This window comes from Otolemur garnettii, unplaced genomic scaffold (assembly GCF_000181295.1).
Source record: "Otolemur garnettii isolate 467f Iridium unplaced genomic scaffold, OtoGar3 scaffold00197, whole genome shotgun sequence".
NCBI classification, from domain to species: Eukaryota; Metazoa; Chordata; class Mammalia; order Primates; family Galagidae; genus Otolemur; species Otolemur garnettii.
The window spans coordinates 1,139,812-1,162,563 of record NW_003852592.1 but is presented as its reverse complement, the minus strand read 5'-3'; the positions used below and the strand labels follow the sequence as shown (position 1 = coordinate 1,162,563).

At 46.4% G+C, this 22,752-nt stretch overlaps 1 protein-coding gene across 1 annotated transcript in view; it reads right to left on the bottom strand.

Moving 5' to 3' along the window:
• The window catches only part of ZMAT4 (zinc finger matrin-type 4), a 350,346-nt gene extending 327,862 nt beyond the window's left edge, over window positions 1–22,484 (bottom strand). The window contains exon 1 of the mRNA XM_003801079.2: window positions 22,445–22,484. The gene's annotated coding sequence lies outside the window, so the exon portion shown is untranslated. The remainder of the gene's footprint in view (window positions 1–22,444) is intronic.
• Between the last annotated feature and the right edge of the window lie 268 nt (window positions 22,485–22,752).

The following is a 22,752-nucleotide window of genomic DNA, read 5'->3' as shown; positions in this document are numbered from 1 at the left end:
ACCACTACTTTGTGAACAAATTGTATCAGATTCCGGCCCACCACTACTTTGTGAACAAATTGTATCAGATTCTGGCCCACCACTACTTTGTGAATGAATTGTATCAGATTCCGGCCCACCACTACTTTGTGAATGAAGTATCAGATTCCGGCCTACCACTACTTTGTGAACGACTTGTATCAGATTCCGGCCCACCACTACTTTGTGAACAAATTGTATCAGATTCCAGCCCAGCCACAGCCTGCGGGTACACTGCGGCCCACCACTACTTTGTGAACCTACTTTGTGAAGGAATTGTATCAGATTCCGGCCCAGCCACAGCCGTGGGTGCATATTTCTGCACCTCCATTTTCACTAAAACAGCAAATTGAGCAAATTGTTGAGTAGGTCCAACAAGGTCCTTGAGGCCCACACAGCCGGACTGCCTGCTAGCTGGCCCTCTGCACACAAAGCTTGCCAGCCGTGGCTTTGCGCATGGACCCAGGTTGCTGCCCTGCTCCCTGAACGGCTCTATCCCTCCAGGCCTCGCTCCTCAACTCTGCATAGAGCTTCCCGGGGGAAGCTGGCGTCCACTCAGGATGAGTCCCAGGCAAAGCAGCCTCTTGCACCCCACTGCCCCCACCCACCCACCCACAGGACACAGAGAACAGCCTTGCTTTCTCCCGGCTTCCCTTGGAGACCAGGAAGGTGAAGGCACAGGGTAAAGCCCCCAGCCATCAGCAGGGGAGGGCTGCCCGTGAAGCCATCAGCAGGGGAGGGCTGCCCGTGAAGCCTCCTCTCTCTGCGGGTAGGACACAGCTCCTCTTACGGGGAAGGACTGGCTCCTTTCCTCTGCTCCGCCACTCCCTCTCTGCCCACAGTTTCTGAGGCCCAACCAGAAGGACAACTCTACAATGAGCTCCCAAGGCCTCATTTTAGGAGCTAGCACATGCTCGGCCATAGCCCTGAGCACTCCCTTCCTCTGGGACAGGACTCTTGTCAATCCTCCATCATGCCTGATCAACACACAGGCTTAAATTGTGAAGAAACTCCATCGATCCACTCACTGCAACATCACTGAGCACCCACCTTCAGCTAGGAGCCGTGCTCAGCAGCAGAAACAGAGGACTGAGTGAGGCTGGCTTGCTGCCCCCAGGCCTGCTGCCCACAGCCCACCACCCTGCATCCCCATGTCCTGCTTAATCTCAACAGGTGGCGGTGCTAGAAATCCCTACCCCCGGGACCATGCCATTTATTTATGATTTGTAACTTGTAACTATTCAATTAAGTCCAAAAGACTTAAAAGTATAGACAGAGTAGATCTGTTAAGAAAGATATTTAAAGTGTATGTGTGTGTGTTTATATACAGGATCAGCCGCATTGGTTCAGTGGTAAATATGGGTGAGGGGCAACCTCAGGTTTGGTGCAAACTCAGAGGCTTTTCCAGGAGGAACCTTGATGAAAGCTTGGTGGTCCAGCTGCACACACACAGACATGGGTATTCCCATGCACTGGGGGATCGTGGGTTCACCATGCAGGCCTCCCGACAGGCAGCAGGAGAGGCATGTGCATCAATGGAACAAGCCCCGGGCAGTAACAGAGCAGAGGGCAGAAGGAGAGAGCCTGCCTCAAGTCCAGTGGTGGAAATGCAGTCCAGACAGGATGCTCATTGTCCAGTCTGAGCTACGTGGTTTCATCAGTTTGTTTTGCAAAAATAAGAACCTGATGACAGCCCCTGACCCTCCCCAGGAGCTGCGAGAGCTGACACAGTCTCTGGACACCCGGGCATCACTCAGGGAGGTGAAGACCAGCACAGCAAAGGAGGGACGAAGGCTCCTGCCCTCCAGGAGCTCCACCTTCTCACTGGCCCTGTGGTTACTCGTGGGATTTGTCTTTCACACAATCAGAGAAGTGGCTGAACTGATGTGGCGCTGAGGCCTCTTTCCCTTCCTTCTGTCTGGGAAACCATGCCAAGCACACACTAGAAGGGTCTCTTGACAGCACCTCTTTGAGCAGGTTGACCAGTTGTCTCCTGAGATACAAACCACAGTGCCAGAGTCAAGTACCTGGGTTGGGTCTGATATAACCACTCACTCTAGGAATGAATTGCAGTAAGAGGCTGAAATCACTTCTCACTAATTGGAGCCCCTCTGGCCATTCACCAAAGTCAAGCCTGCAGCAGTGCGGGCTCCCCGGAGGATGTGGGAATCTGACTTAGGGGCAGGAGTGTCCACGGGCAGACAGACGGGTCTGTAAGGAGCCCTGCACCTGCTCAGCCCCCCACATTCCTGCACGACCCCTCCTACCAGAGGGTCCCCTCCCGACTCCCACCTCCCTCCCTTCACCTGGTTCTATAGGACCCGCTTCTCCTCATCTACATCCTCTCTGATGACTTCCTGGCCTCCCCCCCGACAGAGGGATGGGCACCTTCTGTCCCCTCTGACTGGCCCTTGTCCAGGGCTCCATTAGAGCACTTAGACATGCAAATAACTCTGCCCTCCCGACATCCTCTCCCCAGACCCTGAGCACCCCAAGGACAGGCTGTGTCATGTCTGCCTTCAATCAAGGTAAGAGGCATTAGAGATAAAAGGCTTAAACACCAAGCCGGCCAGCAGGGGGTCCTTCCAGGGAGCCTCCGGAGGCAGGGGACAGCAGACAGAGCCCACTGGAGGCAGGTCCCAAGGGTGGGGGGAGCCCAGCTGGACACACACTGCAGAATCAGGGATGGCTGCTGTCCTGGGGTCCCCTCTTCCCTGGGAAATCTGTCTCCTCTCCCCTCTCTGCACTCTCCCAACTCACCCATTCCTGACCACCACTTCCAGGTCCCAGCTGCAGAGAGAGCTAAGTCATAAGCTCACCAACTGTCAGAGCTGGAAGGGCCTTAAAATCATCTTGTCAGGGGGCTTCCCACCATGGCAGTGCCAGGTGTGCATGTTTTGGGGGAGGTTCTGAATCTGGGGGGCACTGGGCCACCTCAACCCCTCCCCTCTTCACTGAGAGCAGCTTTGCTTTCCTGTTGATCTGGAATAAGTATCAACTTGGCTTCCACATGAAATACCTTTTTTAAAACAACAATGATTCTACCAATAAAACAAAATTGAAAACCTGGAGGGCTAGAGAAAGCAAGTGACTTGTCCAAGGGCAAAAGACCAGCCACTGGCAGATTGGGGACTGAATTGAGGCTTTTCAGTTCACCCTCCTCTGCACATCACCTGCCCCCCTGGTAGCAACAATAAGCTGTTTCCAAGCCCATTTGTGTGCCCAGACTTTGGTCAAAACTCATCTTTGTGAAGTCACTGTGCAAACACCCAGAGGCATAAACAGATGGTAACCGTTGTTGTTTACATGTTTTAGTGGTGCTGACTTCTGCAGATGAATCTTCCCCATTCGAGAACATGCCTATTTAGCAAGGCTGCTACTGAAGGCCCCAGACACTCCTAACTGCGCAGTTAACCTAAGGTCTGAGGGAGAACGAGACGGGGCCTGACCTCAGCAGAGCCCAGTGGGATGGGGCAGGTGTTGACAGATACCAACCGGAGTCTAAACCCGGAAGATCACTTTCTCTGAAAATCCTGGCTCCATCACCTCTGATGCAGCACGAAGCCCCCGGATGATGGTCCAGTAAGGAGCCCATCAGCACAGTCCAGGGCAGATGGGCATCTAGAGCTGGGCAGTGGTTCCAGCCCTTCCCCAGAAGGGGCCCTGCACCCATGTGTTGAGACAGAATGAGTTCCTTGTTGGTCTAAATACCCAAGGGATTTAAAAGAAAGAAGCAGGAGGCTCAAAGCAACCAAAGTTAGGTGCAGTGTGAAACCTGGCACCAGGTGAGAATGAGTTTGTAGAAATTCACTCACAGGAGCAGGGCCTCACCATAGCCAGTGATGCTGGGGGCAGTTTTCAGATTGGCGAATAGTGAGCACTGTGGATGTGCGGGCCAGGCCAACACTGCGTCACAGGCAGCATCACTACCCTTACCTTACTGACTACGAGACTGAGGCCTGGAATAAACTAAACAACGTGTGCAGGGTCACAGGGACCAACCCACCCCAGGCGACCTGCCTGGGAGCCCAAGGAAACAGAGCACAGAGCTGCCACCATGTGCCCTTCGAGTGAAGGACTGGGAAGCTGAGGCTGTTGGATCAGAATGTTCAGACGCAAGGAACAGCAACACGGGCCACACTGAGCGTTGTCCCACTCCAGAGTCCCACTGTTTTTTTTTCCATAAACAGTCAACCTTCCTGGAAATAATTACTGATGTCCACACGGGTGGCTGGATACTCTCCCAGAAACCAGCCTCCCAGTGCTGAGAGAATTTGCCACTGTCCCTGAACTCTTCCTGGAGTGACAGAGAAAGGAAATAAAGGACCAGAAGGAGGAATCGCCAGCCTCTCCTCGGTTCTTGGTCTCTTCTCTGTATTTCTGTTTGGAGAGCGTGGCTTAGAGCATCTCTCAGCTCCAGTGGAGCCGCAGCATCAGGACGTGATGAGAACACACCTGGTCTGGCTGGAAGGAGACGCCTGTGATGGGGAGAGGTGGGGAAGCCTGTCCAGACCCGGTTCTGGAGCATCATTTACAAAGGAACAAGAGAAGACCCTTCCGGACCTGCCGCATCACTGACAAGGCGGTGTCAGAAAGCTGCCGCATCGCGGAGAGCAGGGAAGGGACCAGGTCCATCTGCCCACCTGCCTCTCTTTCCTGAGAACCACCGGGTCCCGTCTAACATTACTTTGACAGATCCATTTTAATGATCCACTGAAGGGGTAAAGCCTTACTTGTTTTTGCTTCTTTTTCTAAATAGAAAAGGCAAGAAATATCACCAAGAACGTATCCTGAGGATACATTCATTCCGAGGCATTCACAAAAGCAACCAGCATAGACTGTCCAGGAACCCCGTGCGCAAAGCCGCCCCGCTCCGCCGCCGGAGCCGCTTTTCCAGGCCGAGCCTGCCACCGTGTGGGAGAGGCCGGGACTGCAGCCGCCCGACCAGACCCGCGTCCAGCGGCCTCCTCACCGCAGAGGGCTGCGCCAAGCCTCGCGCACCCCAGATGGACCGCGGAGACGCTCTTCCCACCCCGCCTTCAGGCAGCTCCGACCCCCACGGGGATATTTAGAATCAGCATTTCCTTTTGGTTAAATCAAGCCCTGGGTTCAGATCCCTCCTGCCCTACACAGGTCCTCAGGAAGGAAGGGCCACAGACCACCAGGAGAAACGACTCACAGCTTAACCAAAAGGTATGCGGGAAGCTACAAGATGACAGAACTTCTATCACTTCTTGTGCTGTGTCCTTTCTCTTCGCGACTAACAGACAACGGCCGTGACATCTCCAGAGACCCCTGACTAGGAGGGAGCAGGGCAGCTCCCCGTGAGGGGGCCCAGCCCCCAGCCCTGGTGTCTTTGCCTCCAAACTCCCTTCAGATCAGCCAGGAGCTCACTGTAGACCTGCTGTGGTCCCCAAACCTAGGCTGCAGACAGGCACTACTCTACTTCATGTGGCCTCTTAGGAACCTGGCTGCACAGCAGGAGTGAGTGGCAGCGAGCAAGGGAAGCTTCTGCAGCACTCACAGCTGCTCCCCATCACTCACATCACCGCCTGAGCTCCGCCTCCTGCACGTCATCACCTGAGCTCCACCTCCTGTTTATAGCCACTCCCCTTCACTCACATCACCGCCTGAGCTCCACCTCCCATCTCTATAGCCACGCCCCATCACTCACGTCACCGCCTGAGCTCCACCTCCTGCACATCATCACCTGAGCTCCACCTCCTGTCTATAACCACTCCCCATCACTCACATCACCCCCTGAGATCCACCTCCTGTCTATAGCCACTCCCCTTCACTCACATCACCACCTGAGCTCCACCTCCTGTCACGTCATCACCTGAGCTCCGCCTCCGTCTCTATAGCCACTCCCCATCACTCACATCACCACCTGAGCTCCGCCTCCTGTCTATAACCACTCCCCATCACTCACATCAGGGCCTGAGCTCCGCCTCCTGCACGTCATCACCTGAGCTCCGCCTCCCATCTCTATAGCCACTCCCCATCACTCACATCACCGCCTGAGCTCCGCCTCCTGCACGTCATCACCTGAGCTCCACCTCCTGTCTATAACCACTCCCCATCACTCAAGTCACCGCCTAAGCTCACTTCCTGTCACGTCAGCAGCAACATTAGATCTCACAGGGGCACGAACCCAGCTGTGAACGGCACACCCGCGGGGGTCTAGGTCCTGATGAGAATCAGGTGGAAATGTAACGAGCTTAAGTCATCCCCAAATTATCCTCCCCACTCCCCACCCCATCCGTGGAAAAATTATCTTTCATGACCCTGGTCACTGGTGCCAAAAATTTAGGGACCACTGCGGTAGATGGTCCAGAGCTTGTCTCCCAGCAGTGGAGGGCTGGCCCAGCACAGCAGCTATAAGACAGACTCCCACGGGCCCCACCTGACCAAGCTGTGGGAAAGGTCCTACAGGCAAGATGGACAGCCCTGGAGGGCAACTGAGAGGCCTTTGCACACCCCTCCCTCCCGCCAGACTTGAGTGTCCTCTTCTGGGGCAGGTGACACTCTTCACCTACCCCGGAGTAGGTGAGGCTGAGTGAAAGGAGACACAGTCCCTCTCTGGGCCTCTCAAAGCCACCCTTGCTTTTCTGTCTGACAGCCATGCCAGTGAGAGGGACTCTGACCTTGACACCTGTCCATTAGCATCCCTAGAATCAGCCTCTTAGAAGCTGGGACTGGATCTCCTTCAGCTACACATCAGAGCCTAACACAGAGACTGACAAATGGTAACTATGAGTAAATGTTTGATGAAAGAAAAATAAAGAATGAGGGAGGGCAGGAGGCAGAAACTGCCATTGTGTCTGACGTACGAACACTGCTGAGAAGTGGTGCCAGCCTATAACCGTAGCACTCTGGGTGGATACGGCCGGTGCATCGCCTACGCTCTGGAGTTCAAGACCACGCTGAGCAAGAATGAGACCCCACCTTTACTAAAAATAGAAAAATTAGTCAGGCATGGTGGTGGTGGTACCTGTAGTCCCAGCTATTCAGGAGGCTGAGGCAGAAGGATTATTTGAGTCCAACAGTTTGAGATTGCTGTGAGCAATGATGTCATAGCACTCTATCCAGTGCAACAGAGACTCTGTCTCAAAAAAAAAAAGAATACAAAAACAATAACAAACAAACAAAAAACAGAACACCAACAACAAGTAGTTTGAAAAGGCCTGTCCCCAAACACATGCAAACAGGACCTATCCCAGAAGGCTCCCTACCCACTCAGCAAGGCAAGACCTCAGGACCTTAGTCCCTCCTCTGACACATACCCCAATGGGCTGGGATTTTGTTGTGGTTTTGTTCTTTTAATTTTCAACATTATTATTTTTTTTATTTCAAATCCATCCCCCCAAATGAATATAACAATGAGCTCAGCAGGTGCTTCACCTAAACCCACCCTGCTGTTAGGGTCCTGGGTGTCCTACCTGCAACTGTTCTTTGTAAACATCAACTAAAGCACACACACAATTTCGTGTCCTCCTGTCTCCTGCACAAAAGGTAACAACATATGTGTAACTTGGGCATTTCTCTTTCTTGTGTTAATGATATTTTCTCACACTGCCAATGTCAGGTTAGAGAAATTGTTCTCATTCCTATGATGGTGACCACTGGCCTCCGTTACATGGGTAAACCACAGTTTATTCAAACCAGTCTCCTGTGGATCTGTGTTTAGTTTGTCTCTGATATTTTTACCTTTACAAATACTGGTAATAAAGTATTACCAGTGTCCAGTATATTGTTTTTTGTTTTGGGGGGTTTTTTGCCATTTTTGGCCGGGGCTGGGTTTGAACCCACCACCTCTGGCATATGGGACCAACACCCTACCCTGTGTGAAGTGCAAAGACACATTTTCAGGAAAATTCCCAGAAGTGGGATTGTTGGTCAAAGTATATATACGTATGTGTTCGGCCTGCTAGTTTCCAGTTTCCTGTCCTTACAGCCGACCCATTTTGCACACTCACCATTCCTGAATGAAAAGGCCATTCTAGCATGTGTTTCCCAAAAATGTGCTTTTGAGCTTTCGAATTTTTGCCAAATCAAAGGATGAGAGACAAAATCTCCACGTGCTTTTAATTTGCATTCTTCTTATGGTGAAGTTGTACATCTTTGCTAAGTTTAGGAGTTACTTCTGTATAATAATTCTCTGTGAACCGTCTATTTAATGTTCTGTCCATTTCTCTATGACATTTCTGATCATTTATCAGAATGATCTGATATTCTGATCATTTCTAAGAGTTCTTCAGGATGATTAGTTAAGTATCTGTGAAACATATTTGCTAATATTTTCTCCTAATTTATAATTTTTTATGACATTGTTATGCCATTAAAAACTTTCTGTAATTTTTATATAGTCCAATTTATCAAATTTTTGTTGCCTCTGAATTGACTAATATGTTCATTAAAGTGTTAAATAGTAGTGAGGATGTTGGACGTTCTTAAATTCTCTTACCCTCAGTGGAAAAATCTCTACATAAGATGCTGCCTTACGCCAAGGTATGTATGTATAAAAATGATACATATTATGTTAAATAAGTATCCATTCATATCTACTTTGTTTATTCTTATAAGAAATAGTGACCGGATTTTACTGATTTTTATAAACATGTGGTTTTCCTGTTTTAATTAACACAATGAATTACAGAATATTTTCTAATATTTCTATATAAATATTTTCTAATATTGAGCTTTGTTTTCATGAAATAAATTTCACTTGGTTATGAAGTATTATTTTCTTGTCACGGCATTAAATTCTATTCTAACCAGTTTGATGAAAATATTTCTAATTGTATATAAAACCAGCGCATTGTACCCCATGATTGCATTGATGTACACAGCTATGATTTAATAAATAAATAAAAATTAAGGATTTTTACCATTTTGTGCCTTAGCTTTAAATCTTTTATTCCCATGAGCCAGTTTCTGTAAGTGGTGAGAGGTCCGGGTCCACTTTCAGTCTTTTACATGTGGTTATCCAGTTCTCCCAGCACCGTTTGTTGAATAGGATTCTTTTCTCCAGTTTGTGCTTTTACTTTGTCTATGAAATAGCAGATGGTGATAGGAGGGTGATTTCATTTCTAGGTCTTCTATTATGTTCCATAGATCTATGTCTCTATTTTTTGTGCTAATACGATGCTGTTTTGATCACTGTAGCCTTGTAGTATAATCGGAAGTCCGGTAGAGTAATGCCTCCATATTTATTGCTAAAAATGACCTTGACAATACAGATTTTTTTTGGTTCCACACAAAACGAAGAACTATTTTTTCCCATTCTTCAAAGTATAACATCGATATTTTGATGGAGATGGCATTATACCTGTAGATTGCTTTGGGTGTTGTGAACATCTCAACAATGTTGATTCTTCCCAACTGAGAGCATAGGGTGTTCCTCCGTGTGTTAATGTCTTCTGCTATTTCTTTTCTTAGGGTTTCATAATTCTCTTTGTAGAGATCCTTCACCCCCATGTTAGACATATCCTCACATATTTCATTTTCTCTGAAGCTACTGTGAAGGGAATCGTGTCCTTGATCTGCTTCTCAACTTGGCTGCTACTGGCATGTACACAGGCTACTGATTTGTGGACATTGATTTTATACCCTGAGATGTTACTGTATTTCTTGATTATTTCCAGGAGCTTTGTGGTTGAGTCTCTGGGGTTTTCTAAGATCATATCATGAGCAAAGAGCAAAAGTTTGACCTCCTTTGCCTCCATTTGGATGCCCTTTTTGCCTTCTCTTGCCTGATTACATTGACTAGAACTTCCAGCACTATGTTGAATAGTAGTGGCGATAGTGGGCATCCTTGTCTGGTTCCAGATCTAAGTGGAAAAGCTTTCAGTTTTACTCCATTCAGTATGATATTGACTGTGGGTTTGTTGTAGATTGCTTTAATCAGGTTAAGAAATAGGCCATCTATACCTATTTTCTTAGGTGTTCTTGCTAATGAAGGATGTGGTTTTTTTTTTTTGTAGAGACAGAGTCTCACTTGATCACCCTCGGTAGAGTGCCATGGCATCACCCTGCTCATAGCAACCTCCAACTCCTGGACTTAGGCTATTCTCTTGCCTCGGTCTCCTGAGTAGCTGGGACTACAGGCACCCACTGTAATGCCCAGCTATTTTTTTGTTGCAGTTTGGCCAGGGTTGGGTTTGAACCCACCACTCTCGGTATATAGGGCCGGAGCCCTACCCACTGAGCCACAGGTGCCGTCCAAGGATGTGGAATTTTGTCAAATGCTTTTTCTGCATCTATTGTGAGGATCATATGGTCTTGGTGATTTTTTTTTTTATGCAATAGTTCTTTGATGACTTTCTGCATTTCTTTGATGGCAATTAATCTGTTTAAATTTTCTATCTCTACTGAAAACAATTTTGAGAAATTGTTTTTCTAGCGTTATCCATTGTATCTAAGTTTTAAAATTTGCATAAAATGATGAATTATCCTTTATAATAGTTTCTGTTTCTCCTATTCCCAATAGTTATTTTCCTTTGTCATTTCTTACTTTGTATGTTTATACACCCTCTCTTTTTCTTTCCTGATTAGGTTAACTAGTGGCTTATGTGTTTTATTTTATCCAAAGACAGAGCATTTAAATTTATTCATTGTTTCTACAGTTTTTCCATTTTCTACCATATTAATTTCCGCTTCTATATTCACTGTTTATTTTTTTCCACTAACTTTTGATTTACTTTTCTGTTTGTTCTCTAGCTTTCTGAGCTGGAAACTTAATTTAATTTCAACTTTTCATTTGTATTGATAAAAATACCTAAGGTGATGAATACGTCTCTGATAACTACCATAATTGTATTCCATAAATTCTGATATGTTTTTATTATGATTTTTAAAGTAACAGAGTTACTGAGATGATTCACATACCATAAAATTCACACTTTGAAGTCTACAATCTAGTGGGTTTTATATATTTGTGAACCCAAATATACATTAATATATATATTCACAAATTTGCAGAATCATCTTCACCATCTAACTCCACAACATACAGATTTGCCTCTTCTGGAAATTTAACGTAAATGGAATCACACAACAGGGGTGCCCCTTTGTGTTTTGTTTCTTTCACGTTTTATGACAATATTTTAAAATTTTACCCATGTTGTCGTATGTTAGTACTTCATTCCTCTTGAATGTATCTGGAATATTGTCACCAAATAATATTACATGGTATGAATATGTAACACATTTTCTTTATTCATCAATTAGTCGAGAGACATTTGAGTCATTTCCACTGGGGCCATTATGAATAATGCTGCTATGAACATCCCTGTTCAAGTTCTGGTGTGGATTTATGTCTGCTACTGTCTTTAGCATACACTTAGGAGCAGACTTGCTGGTTCATATGGTAACTCCTCATTTATCTTTTTGAGGCACTGCCAAGATGTTTTTCAACATGCTTCCATAATTTTACATGCCCACCAGCAACACATGAGGATCCCAATTCCTCTACATTCTCAGTAAGACTTATTATTGTCCAAATTTGGGGTTATAGATATTTTAGAAGGTGTCAACTAGTATCAGACTGAGGTTCTGGTTTGCATGTCTCTAATGACTAATGGTGTGGGGCATCTTTTTTACATGCTATTAGCCATTTGTATATCTTCTTTAAAGAAAAAGCTATGCAAATCCTCTGCCCATTGTTTAGTTGCATTACTAAACAATGTTTAGTATTACTTTTTTTATTGTTGAGTTTTAAGAGTTCTGTATATATTATGAATATCGGTCACTTATTAGACATGTGGCTTGTCAATTTTTTCCCTTTCTTGGGGTTGCCTTTTCTCTTTCTTACAGGCATTCTTTGAAGAATAGAAGATTTCCATTTTTATAAAGTCCAATTCATTTTTTAATTCCTTATGCTTTTGGTGTCATGTCTAATAAACAAGTGCTTAATTCAAAATAATGAAGATTTACTCATATGTTTTCTTCTAAAAGTTTCATTGTTTAAGCTAGTATATTCAGGTCTACAATCCATTTAGAGTCATCTGACTCACCAGATCACAGACCTGTTTTCAATTTCCCTGCTGGGGCAGGTCTCTCACTTTCTAAGAGTGATTTCATCTGCATCCTTTCCCCCAAGGGGACTCAAGCGCCCCTTCCTCTGCCCTGGGCAGTCTCCAGCTGTCCCCACAGTGGGAGCTCCAGAGCACCCCCTCCTGGTCTCACTCACCTGCTCCTTCCTGACTCACGCTCACTGACTGTTGCAGAATCCCCATCTTTTAGTTGTGCCATAGACGTGGGTTTAGGTGTTACGTGCCCTGCTCTCTTTGTCACTCTGGTTTTTGCAGAACATATGTAGAGATACAAAAGTTGGCAGCCACTCTTATCCTAAAAGAACTCAGAAGTTCCCCTGACTGACTTTTTAAAGATTCCTTTTTACCCCTTTGGAACTTATTCTGGAATTCCTTAACTTGGCTTCACATATAGAAAGGTTGACTGGTAAAAAGTGAAAGTTTCTAAGGTGGTTGGACACCGCCATTCCCTGACCTGAGGAGTAAAGATGCCTCCTGTTTTCAGAACACTGGGAGAGTCTTACAATCCTGCAGGAACCCCGTGCCCCCCAATCCTCCTCTCTCTGGATTCTCCTACCTCTCTGGCTCCACCACCATAAGTGAGAGTAAATGAGAAAATGTTCGTTATACAGAACAATGTATCAAGAGGAAAGCGTGAAGAGAGTCGCAGCCCCATTTCTGCCCCTCACTCCATCCAGTTACCTGCCCCTGGGAAGTGCCTCACCTCTCTGAACTCACTCACACACGCAGAAAAGAATTCACTGTCCTTTATGTGTGTGACTTACATAGAAAGCTAGAATAGTTATCTTACTTCAAGGGACTGTGAGATGCTTCATAAAGTAGAAAATGCTATAAAAATGAATTATTTTTATATGAACCATATGTATGTGTGCAAATATGTCATCATATCCCAAATTTCAGTAAGACCAGGGACCCACCTGGATGTGAGGTCAGCCAAGGCATCCATTGGGAATGGAGTAAAAGGAAGTAAGGGAATGAAGAAATAATTACTTTGGTGTCAACCTGGCTGTCGCTGGGAGCACACTGTAAGTACCATGGAGAAGCAGACATGGAGTCTGAATCATAAAACCCTTAAATAGGTTCATAACAGTTGTCTCTGGCAACAGACAGTTTTGGACTAAGCCACCAGGGACACACGGAGAGCAAAGGCAGCTACCGATGGCGTCTTTATGAAAATCTTTGCTGTCTTCTCTGTCACCCATCTTTATTTACTGAGGGGGTTGAAAGTAGGTCCTGGAAAAGTCTGCAGCCTCTTCGTCAATTCTGGACTTGCCACCCCTTTCCTGGGCTTCACAACAAGTGAACAGCTAGTGTGGTTTTTCATGGAATTCTGAGAAAAGTTCTGGAAGGTTCCCAGTTTCCAATGGCTGTTTGTGGCTTTCATCCTCCCATTTGTTCATGAATCAGTTTTCAAAGTCATAGCCAGAAGCCTCTAGCCCTGTCCTCCCTCCATGTCTTTGAGACCCCCAGGGAAGACCTCCAGCTTCTCTGCACTCTGGAACCCCCTGACTTAGCAGAGGGGGATTACTTATTGTCTTAGACACATTTTCTCTGGGAAACGTGTCTCCCCCCAGTTCACCCTTAAGACTTTTAACCAATCCCCCTTTTCTACCATCATTTTAGACAGCTCACCAATGAGAATGTGTTTATAGACGTGTGTAATCAGATATTTGTATAATTCAGGGAAGGAGACCCTTCCCAAGGCCAGCCTCAGTAGCCTGAGCTGATTCTAGAGCTGTTCTCAGGCCCTTTGCCTGTGGTGGGCATGACAGCAGACACACAGCTCACCTCTGGCCAGCAGTGACAGGAAGAACGCAGAGACGCTTCTCAGAGGGAACCACTCAGCCTCATCAGTAAGGAGATAGGAAGAGACACCTGCTCTTTGTCAGGTTTAGATGAAAGGCCTGCGACATGCCGGGCCACCTGCTGCAGACTGAGGGTGAAGTCAGCACCAGACAGCAAGGGAGGCGGGAAAGCAGCAGGACAGTGCTGCCCACTGGACATCCACACCTGCTGCTCTCAGCACCAGGCCTCCTGTTACACGCGATAAAGGTGTTTTCTTTTTCTCAAGCCAGTTAAGTGGGAACGGCCTGTTCCTGCAGCCAAATATACCTAATACAATAATGTGAGGAACACAACCTGTACTTTAAGATGCCTACACTATGATCCATACTCTTCAAGTCTATTTTCACACTCTTAATCTTGAGCATAAAAATAGCTTTACAGGAAGGGGGTAGTTTGCATATTCTGAAGATTTTCTCCACAACCCTTTCATATTACAAGATATGCAAATTTTAGCGCTTTGGAAGGCTGAGACAGGTGGATTGCCTGGCTCATGGGTTCGAGACCAGCCTGAGCAAGACCGAGACCCCCCATCTCTAAAAAAAATAAATAGCTGGGCATTGTGGCAGGTACCTATAGTTCCAGCTATTTGGGAGGCTGAGGCAAGAGAATCACTTGAGCCCAAGAGTTGGAGGTTGCTGTGAACTGTGATACCACTGCACTTTACTGAGGGTGAAAATGAGACCGTCTGAAAAAAAAAAAGAGTAGCAAGATATGCAGCAAATTTTATACAAAAACTGTTTCCCTTCTCACTGTATTACACAGTTAGGAAAAAATTTCAAAAAAAAAAAAGAGAAATCTTCACAATAGAAAAAAAAGAAAGAAAAATATCAAGCCAAAAAGGCTGGGTTTAAAAGGGTGCACTTCAACCTCTGCCAGCGCCTTTGACCCCTTGGCCTGACAATGAGGACGGTTTGCTTTCTATGGCAAACACATCCTGTTTGCACATTTTCTTACTCTATGACGTTATCTTTCTCTTCCTCAATAAACATTGTTTCACTCTGGCCTTACCTTGGGATGTTGGGTCATTTTTCAACCAAGAGAGCCCCATTAAAAAAGGGGTGTACTTTGACAAAGCATGTGTTATTTCAACTCCAAAAAAGTAGAAGCTATCCCTTTGATTTGTCCTCCATCCTGGATTCTTCACAAAGGCTGGACCCTACATAGCCCTTGCCTCATGTGAATGGGAACCCAGCCCTTTGGATGCCTTTTCTCAGATAGTTACCTGGCGTTTGTCACCAGAACCTGGTGTTCCAAACAGCCAAATCAAAGTTTTCTTCTCTTCAATGATGAAGAGAAACTAAAACTGGAAGGGCATTCCACTCCTCAAAATGCCACCAGAAAACCTGACAATAAAGTAAAGCCGAGTCTATTTTAAGGCACTCTCCTAAGGGCAACCTGGATGATGTCTTATCCAGGTCTCAGAATGGGACAATCAGAAGTGAGATACTTGTGAGACTCTGGCCTCTCAGCTCAAGTAGATGAGTTGGGTCATTCAAGGCAGAGAACTGGGAAAATCTGTGAAAAAATACTTCAGGTGTAGTGGACACAGTAAAGGCAGAATCCTGAAGCAAGTCTTGATAAGGAAACTGGTGTTGATAAGGTAAGTGGTCTAAATGTTGTGTGTCCCCCCAAAAAATATTTATATGCTAAAACCTAGTCATCAATGTAATGGTGTTAGAAAGTGGAGGTGATTAGGTCATGCGGGTGGAGCCCTCATCAATGAGATTAGTGCCCTTGTAGGAAGGTGATTGGCAGGTGATTAGGCCATGAGGATGGAGCCCTCATCAATGAGATTAGTGCCCTTGTAGGAAGAGACACAAGACAGATGCTTTGCCCCTTCTACTGTGTGAGGTTACAGCTAGAGGATGTCACCTATGTACAGGGAAGAGACCCTCAAAGACACTGGACCTGCTGGCACTTGATCTGGACTTTCTAGCCTCTAGAACCATGAGAAATAAATTTCTGTTGTTCATGAGCCACTCAGCTTACAGTGCTCTGTTGTCACATCCAAGAAGGATGGAGACGCTCAATGAGGCATTTGCCCAGGTGAGCAGATGACTATCTGCAATACTGGATCTGTAGGAGCATCCTGAGGAGAAGAAGGGAGTTGTTTACAGGGTTAGAGTGTTGTATTTCCCAGAAAGATTTCCTATAACACCCAACTTATGTTGACACAGGTGATCTCAGCATTGTCCCAAACTACCGTGAGTTACAGGAAGCAAGAAAGAAGACTGAAACGCGTCTGTGTGCCATCATGTAGACCATCATTCCCTATCACATCCTGCCCAAAGGGGGACTTTGTTTGGGGGGGGGGTGTTTTTTGTTTTGAGGGGGTTTTATGCAGTTTTTGGCCAGGGCTGGGTTTGAACCCACCACCTCTGGTATATGGGGCCAGTGCCCTACTCCTTTGAGCCACAGGCATCATCCATTTTGGGGGGTTTTTAAAAACAGAATATCACTCTGTTGCCCTTGGTAGAGTGCTGTGGCATCATAGCTCACTGCAACCTCAAATTCTTGGGCTCAAAAGATCCTCCTGTCTCAGCCTCCCAAGTAGCTGGGACTACAGGTACCCACAACAACGCTCAGCTAACTTTTCTATTTGTAGTAGAGATGGGTCTCGCTCTTGCCCAGGCTGGTCTTGAATGTCTCAGCTCAAGCGATCCACCCGCCTTGGCTTCCCACAGTGCTAGGATTACAAGTGTGAGCCTGGCCTATTGCTTTGTTTTTAAGGACAATCCCTTGATGGCTTTTTAGTGGGTTCTAAGTATATGCAACACTCCGTACTAGCCTGATGGATGCCTGTGAGATCTTAGGCGGGTCACAATTAGAGCCTTCACTTCCTCAGCTAGAAAATGAGATAATACATCATGGAATCTGTACATTTAAACCTCATGATTAACACAAAACCAACCAAGCACGGCAACCTGGAATCGTTCAATAAATACTGGCTTCCTTTGTCTTTCTCCAAAGAACTTTTGAAACTTTGGCAGATTTTAGAACAATAATTGAAAAATTAATATCAAAAAGTGAAACTCCCCAAGACAACGGAAACCCAGAGGGTAAAGTAAGCGCTGAGACACCCACTTGGAGGTCACTGAGTCAGCACCTGACGCAGGAGGCAGCTTTAGTTTTGTTTTCCAACACCTGTTCCGAGACCTCAGGGAAGACCCAAAGAACTCAGTGAATGAGGTATGTGTGAGTCTTCTCTGGGCAAGTGGAGACTCCCTACAGACTCAGGTCCAGGAAGATGGTCACATGTTTGGGGGGGTGGAGGAGGAGTAAGCCTGTAGAAGGTGCTTTCTGGAGCCCTGGGCAGTGCAGAGAAGGTGTCTAGGGAGAGACCAGCAGGACAGATAGAGGGCAAGCTTGGGCAGTAGGTGCCACATGCTAGCACTGCTGATAGTCATTATTTAACTAGCATTAAATTATTTAATCCTCGGAAAAACACTGGTCCCTTTTCCAGGTGAGGAAACAGACATAGAAAGACCACACTGCTGGCCAGTGGCAGAGACGGGTCCACCACAACCCATCTAATGGCAGAGTCTACGCTCTTAGCCATGACATTAACACAGTAAAATGTTCACATGGCCTCAATGAAATTAAATATGACAAAGATTAAGTAGAGTTCTCCAAGATGTTTTTAAAGTTTTGAACATTCAATGAATTATGTAAAGATTAGAATGTCATACATCTCTGTTATTCTGTCTTTGTGTATTATTATTTAAATGTTTATAAGCATTTGCTGTCTCAAAAAATACATAAGTGTCCTTCATGCAGTTATCCAGCTGACACACTATCTCTTAGATTTGTAAATGATCAGTCTAGTTTCCTATTTATTTAACAGTCTAAATTCTCAGCTTTCACACACAAATAATTATTTCAGCATTGAACTGGGAAGATAAAATTTCAATATAAAGAACATGAACAGATCTTGTGCTCCAGATTACATCTAGAATGCTTAACTTTCTGTGAAAGTAAATGTTATGTGTATTAACAATAAATTCAAATGACACGCCATGGGGATGTGAGTAGCAGTAAATGTGTTACTCATCTCTGAGGTCACAAAATCACTGATCGCACCTAAGTCCAGAGATGGCAGAAATGACACTGAAGTCGGCCTTCGACTTTCTGAAGGCCCCAGCTAAAGCCAAAGAACAGACTTTGGACACCTGGCAGGGCAGAAGCTAAAGGTTGATGGCTCATAAGCTGTGACTGGCCTGTGGGGCAGAAAATATGTATCATATGTCCCTTTCTAGAGAGAAGTCTGCCAAACTCTGGCCTTTGTGGCGGTGGGTAGTGTTTCCCAATTGATATCTAGCCTTGAGCTTCAGGCCTCTTTTACTGATTATTATTCAAACCACTCATTCTTCCAGTCATTGTAGCTTCAAGGGACCCAAAGAAGAATTTCAAAGCATGGGGCACTGGTTGCCCCAATTCATCTCATGCCAGGGGACAGCCACGGAGGTGGCCCAAGTATCACTTCTTAAGTACAGATGACAATGATAATGGCAATGATGGAGAAAATAGAGAAGGAGGAAGAGGAGGACAGGGAAAAGAAAACTAAAAAGATTATGCAATTAGTCTTGCAACATGACCCTCTTCCTAAGTTATTTTTTGTTCTCTCAGACGTTACTGGTCAATCTTAACAACAAGCTTTACCCAGTCTGGCCACAGGACTTGCTACCCATCACTAAGAGCTATTCTTGAATCAGATCAGCTGAAGACCTTGTGACTTCAACCTCACAAGCCTGCCTGCATTCCACAGCCCACCTCGCCCTTAGTTGGTCAGGGAGACAGAATTGAGACTACTTCTCTTAACAGACATCTTTTGCTTAAAATTCCTCTTCTGTGACAATCCTTGTTGTCTCAGTAACTGGCTCCTTGTGTGATGAGCAACAGGACCAAGGCTGAAGCCCTTTCTGGGCTAACAATTGCCCTTAGGATTCGTGGGCATTGTACTGGGTCTTTCACATCTATTGCCCCACTTAATCCTCCCATCACTCCTGGGAAATGAAGACTATTACTATTCCCACTTTACAGATAAGGAAACTAAATCTAGGACAGGTACAGCAGAGAAAAATTGGCCAGATTCACATAGGGAATGGTGACACTCAGCAATAACCCAGTTTTCTAACTCTAGAAGATGAGCTCTGACCACCATGTCAGACCATGTCCCACAGCACCTTCTGGGTCCCTGGAAGCCTTAAGATACTTCTCTGTGGCAACCCTGATTGAGTTTGTTCAACCTGACTGATTGCCGGACACCAATCAGGGAGCATGGATTAAAAGCAGCCAAAATGCAACAGAAAAAGATGATTCTGACCAACATCGTGGTGATGGACTGAATGGTCATGTACCCCCTAAATCCATTTGTTGAAATCCTAACGTGAAATGTGGCAGCAGTAGGATGTGGGGCCTCTGGGAGGTGGTTAGGTCAGGAAGGCAGAGCGCTCATGTCCGGGTCAGTGTCCTTATGAAAATGAGCACAAGAGAGCTGGCTTTCTTTCTCTGTCCACGCCACCACAGGAGGACATAAGGAGAAGAAGCTGCACCCTAGGAGGGGAGCCCTCTCCACACACCAGATCCACGGGCGCCTGGGTCTTGGACTCCTCAGTCCCCAGAACAATAAGGCATGACCGTTTATCGTTTAAGCCACTCAGAGGATGGGATTCTGTAACAGCAACCCAAACTGACTAAGAAGAAATTATCAGTCATTCACAACAAATAAGCGCCCTCAGGGACATATGACCCTGCTCCTAACCTAACTTACTTCCAGTGCGTGCAACTTAGAAGTCCAGGCAGATGTAGAGTCTTCTGCAAGAAGTCTGAGAATCCATATTTACATCCTACAGTTGTAAATGAACCCATGTAAACGCTGTAAGGGTTTATGAAAGAAATTCACTTCAGGGGTGACATTTTTGTTTCAAGGGTCCTTTTTTTCCATCTATGGTTTCTATCAACTGAGATGGGAACAACCGCTGTCCTGGGTGTCTCACGCTGCGGGGACGCAGTGCCATCGTCCGGCGTGTCGTCCGAGGATGGAGCACCAAGTTTACAGTGGCCTTTTCTGAATAAATCCAGGGTATGTGGGCACAGATTCAGAGCCCCTGTGTCTCTGTGGGCCTCTCAAATTGAATTATCTAGCTCTGTCTGGGAACCCTCAAGAACCAAAGATGGCGAAAATTTGTTTTGGCTCCATCCCGAAGTTTATTCTAGAAACAGATTATATTTTTAGACAACTCTGAAGCAGCTCCTTGCTAACATAAACTCTCTGTTTTCTAACAATGACCAGCTACACTGAGCTCCCAGCCACTGGAAACACACAAACCGGCTGGGTATGAACCATTCATCAGGGTCCCCACAGATGGGATTTCTAGCCTTGGTGGCAGATTACCTCTAAATTCTGATAACCTCTCCGGCCCCTTCCGATTCTATTATTCTAAGATAAGACCCAGGCGTATTTTTCTGGGACTGCCCCAGAGAAAATTTAATAACTCCCAGCACACAATGGCTCTCGTTCAGCCTTTACCTGGTTCCTGCCTCCCTCGCTTTCCATTAAGTTTGCAAAGAGTAGAAGATTTGGCTTCTGGGCTGCAATTTAATATGTGTGCAAAAGTGAGACAGGAGTCCTGCCATTAAGCGGCTGTACCTCAAGGAACAGGCCCTGCTTTATTAGTTCCTCGTCAATTAAGCAGGGGGAACCTTCGGGCTTCCAAATGGACTATGTCTTGGTGGCGACAGAAAGAGATGATTTTGTCTCAGGGAGCGGAAACTCACTGGAGACAATGGACACCTCTGTTTTACATGGAAGGGTGGGGGTCGTATCTGCCTTACACAGCGATTTTCAGTGAGAGAGAAAAGAAATCCCTGTGGGGGCTGCCAAACCCCACGTCTTTGCTCACCAAGACCCCAGTACATCGTACTCTGCAGCAAAGCACTAAGAACATTCCATACAAACATCCCCTTTCCTGTGAGAATCTTTTCTGATAAAAATATTACGGATGGCAGTGCCTTGCAGAGCTTGACATGTTGGTGAAAAGAGTTGGGTTAGCAAAACAGGGGGGCACAAAGGGCTGGGAGGGGCTGATGGCGATTTGGTGGCTTGTGGGATCCAGGGAAAGGCAAGGACCATATAGAGATAATGGTAGAGAATTAGATGGAGGCCTGGCCATGGGACCTCGTGTGCCCAGTTAGATGTTCCTGGATGTATCACGGGGCCAAGAAAGGGCTATGTGAAGGAGAGTGACGCAGGCATGTAACCGTCAGCCATAGGCTGGGGTAGATGTTTTGATGCCCACAGGCATCTGAAGCCACAGGAAGATGCTTTGACTGGAGGCATTAGCTTGAGTACCAGGAAGGTAAGAGCAGGTGGTAAGATCACAAGAAGTATGAGGCCACCCAAGGGAGTCTAAAACATGAGCAGCAACCTCCGAGTGAGGCCGGAAAGCTACAACTGAACAGGCACCAGGGCAACCAGGAGAGCCAGGCAGCAAAAGAGATGTCATCACCACCCAGAATAAGAGCTTCTTCCCCCCAGCCCCTCTAGCAGCACTGCCTCCCTGGGGGATGGGGCAGGAGGGACTGGGATCCAGGCCAATCGGAATCAAGGGCGAATTCCCCTTGGATATCGTTTTACTCTTATATGGAGATTTGGGATGGTGACAGGGACATGGCACTGGTCTCGGTGCCAGAGGCTGCATTCTAATCTGGGCCCCATCTCTGTGGCCTCAGGAAAGTCATTCTGTCCTCTCAGGCTTCACTGTCTCACATGGAAATTGAGAGGGATAGTTGCCATGCTCTCTGCTCTTATCTAGCATGGGCTCAATGAATGGCACCGTCATGGCCAAGCCAGCAACCTGGGTGTCATCCTCGATACTGTGGGGACAGTGGCAACCACTTCACAGTGGCAAAGAAGCTGAATTCTGAACACACCAGCTCAGCGACAACCTGTAACTCTCTGGAAAGATGCTTTGAAGACAAACCAGGAGAGCACACGTCCCCCTCATCTCCTGCCTGAGCCCCTGTATCCCTTAAAGATAAATAACCCCATCCTTGCCTGTTCCTACTCGTAAGATAACGTGTGACAGGATTAGTGATTAATTAGTGATTATGCCTCTGTAAATTACAGCCAGATGTACTCTCGCACCCAAACCTTGATGTGTTTCTGCTTTTATGTAACTTCTAAGCACGTTTGATGATCTTGCCCATACTGAGCCCCCGCCACCTGCAGATAAACCGTGCACTGCAATGCCACCTTGGAGTCTGTCGGTCTGGCAGAACCTCCTAGAACGGCTGCTCCTGGGCTGGAGGCCTCCGTCTCGGTCTATAGGCCCCAGTGAGACTTCAGAATATAACTAATTCTCTAAAAGCCTGATTTTCCCCTTAGTCGGCAATCCCTTCACTCCACCCCTGCTCTTGGCCTACTCTGTCCAGTCCCACCCGAATCTTCTCTCTTCTGCCTCCTACACTTCGGCTCCAATCATTTGACCTCCACCAGCAGCAAAGCAAGTCAGACCCTCACTCACCCAGACCACGGCCGTCTCAGCCTCACCCATGTTCCTGTGTTCACACTGTCCTCTGCGATTTGTCTTCATCCAAAAAAGGAATCTTCTTTTAAAAAAAAAAGAAAAGAAAGAAAGAAAAATTGAGCTACTTTTATGCTTAAAATCCATTAATAGCTTTCCGTGGCCTTCAGTCCAAATCCTTTCTGTGGCTTCATGGGTGTAAGTCACTTCTGCCTGCCTCTCCCCCTCCACACATCCTCCCTCACTCTGTGCTCCAGAAATTCCAGCTTCTTTCAGTGTCTCCTAAACGTTCAGCCTGAACATCAGTT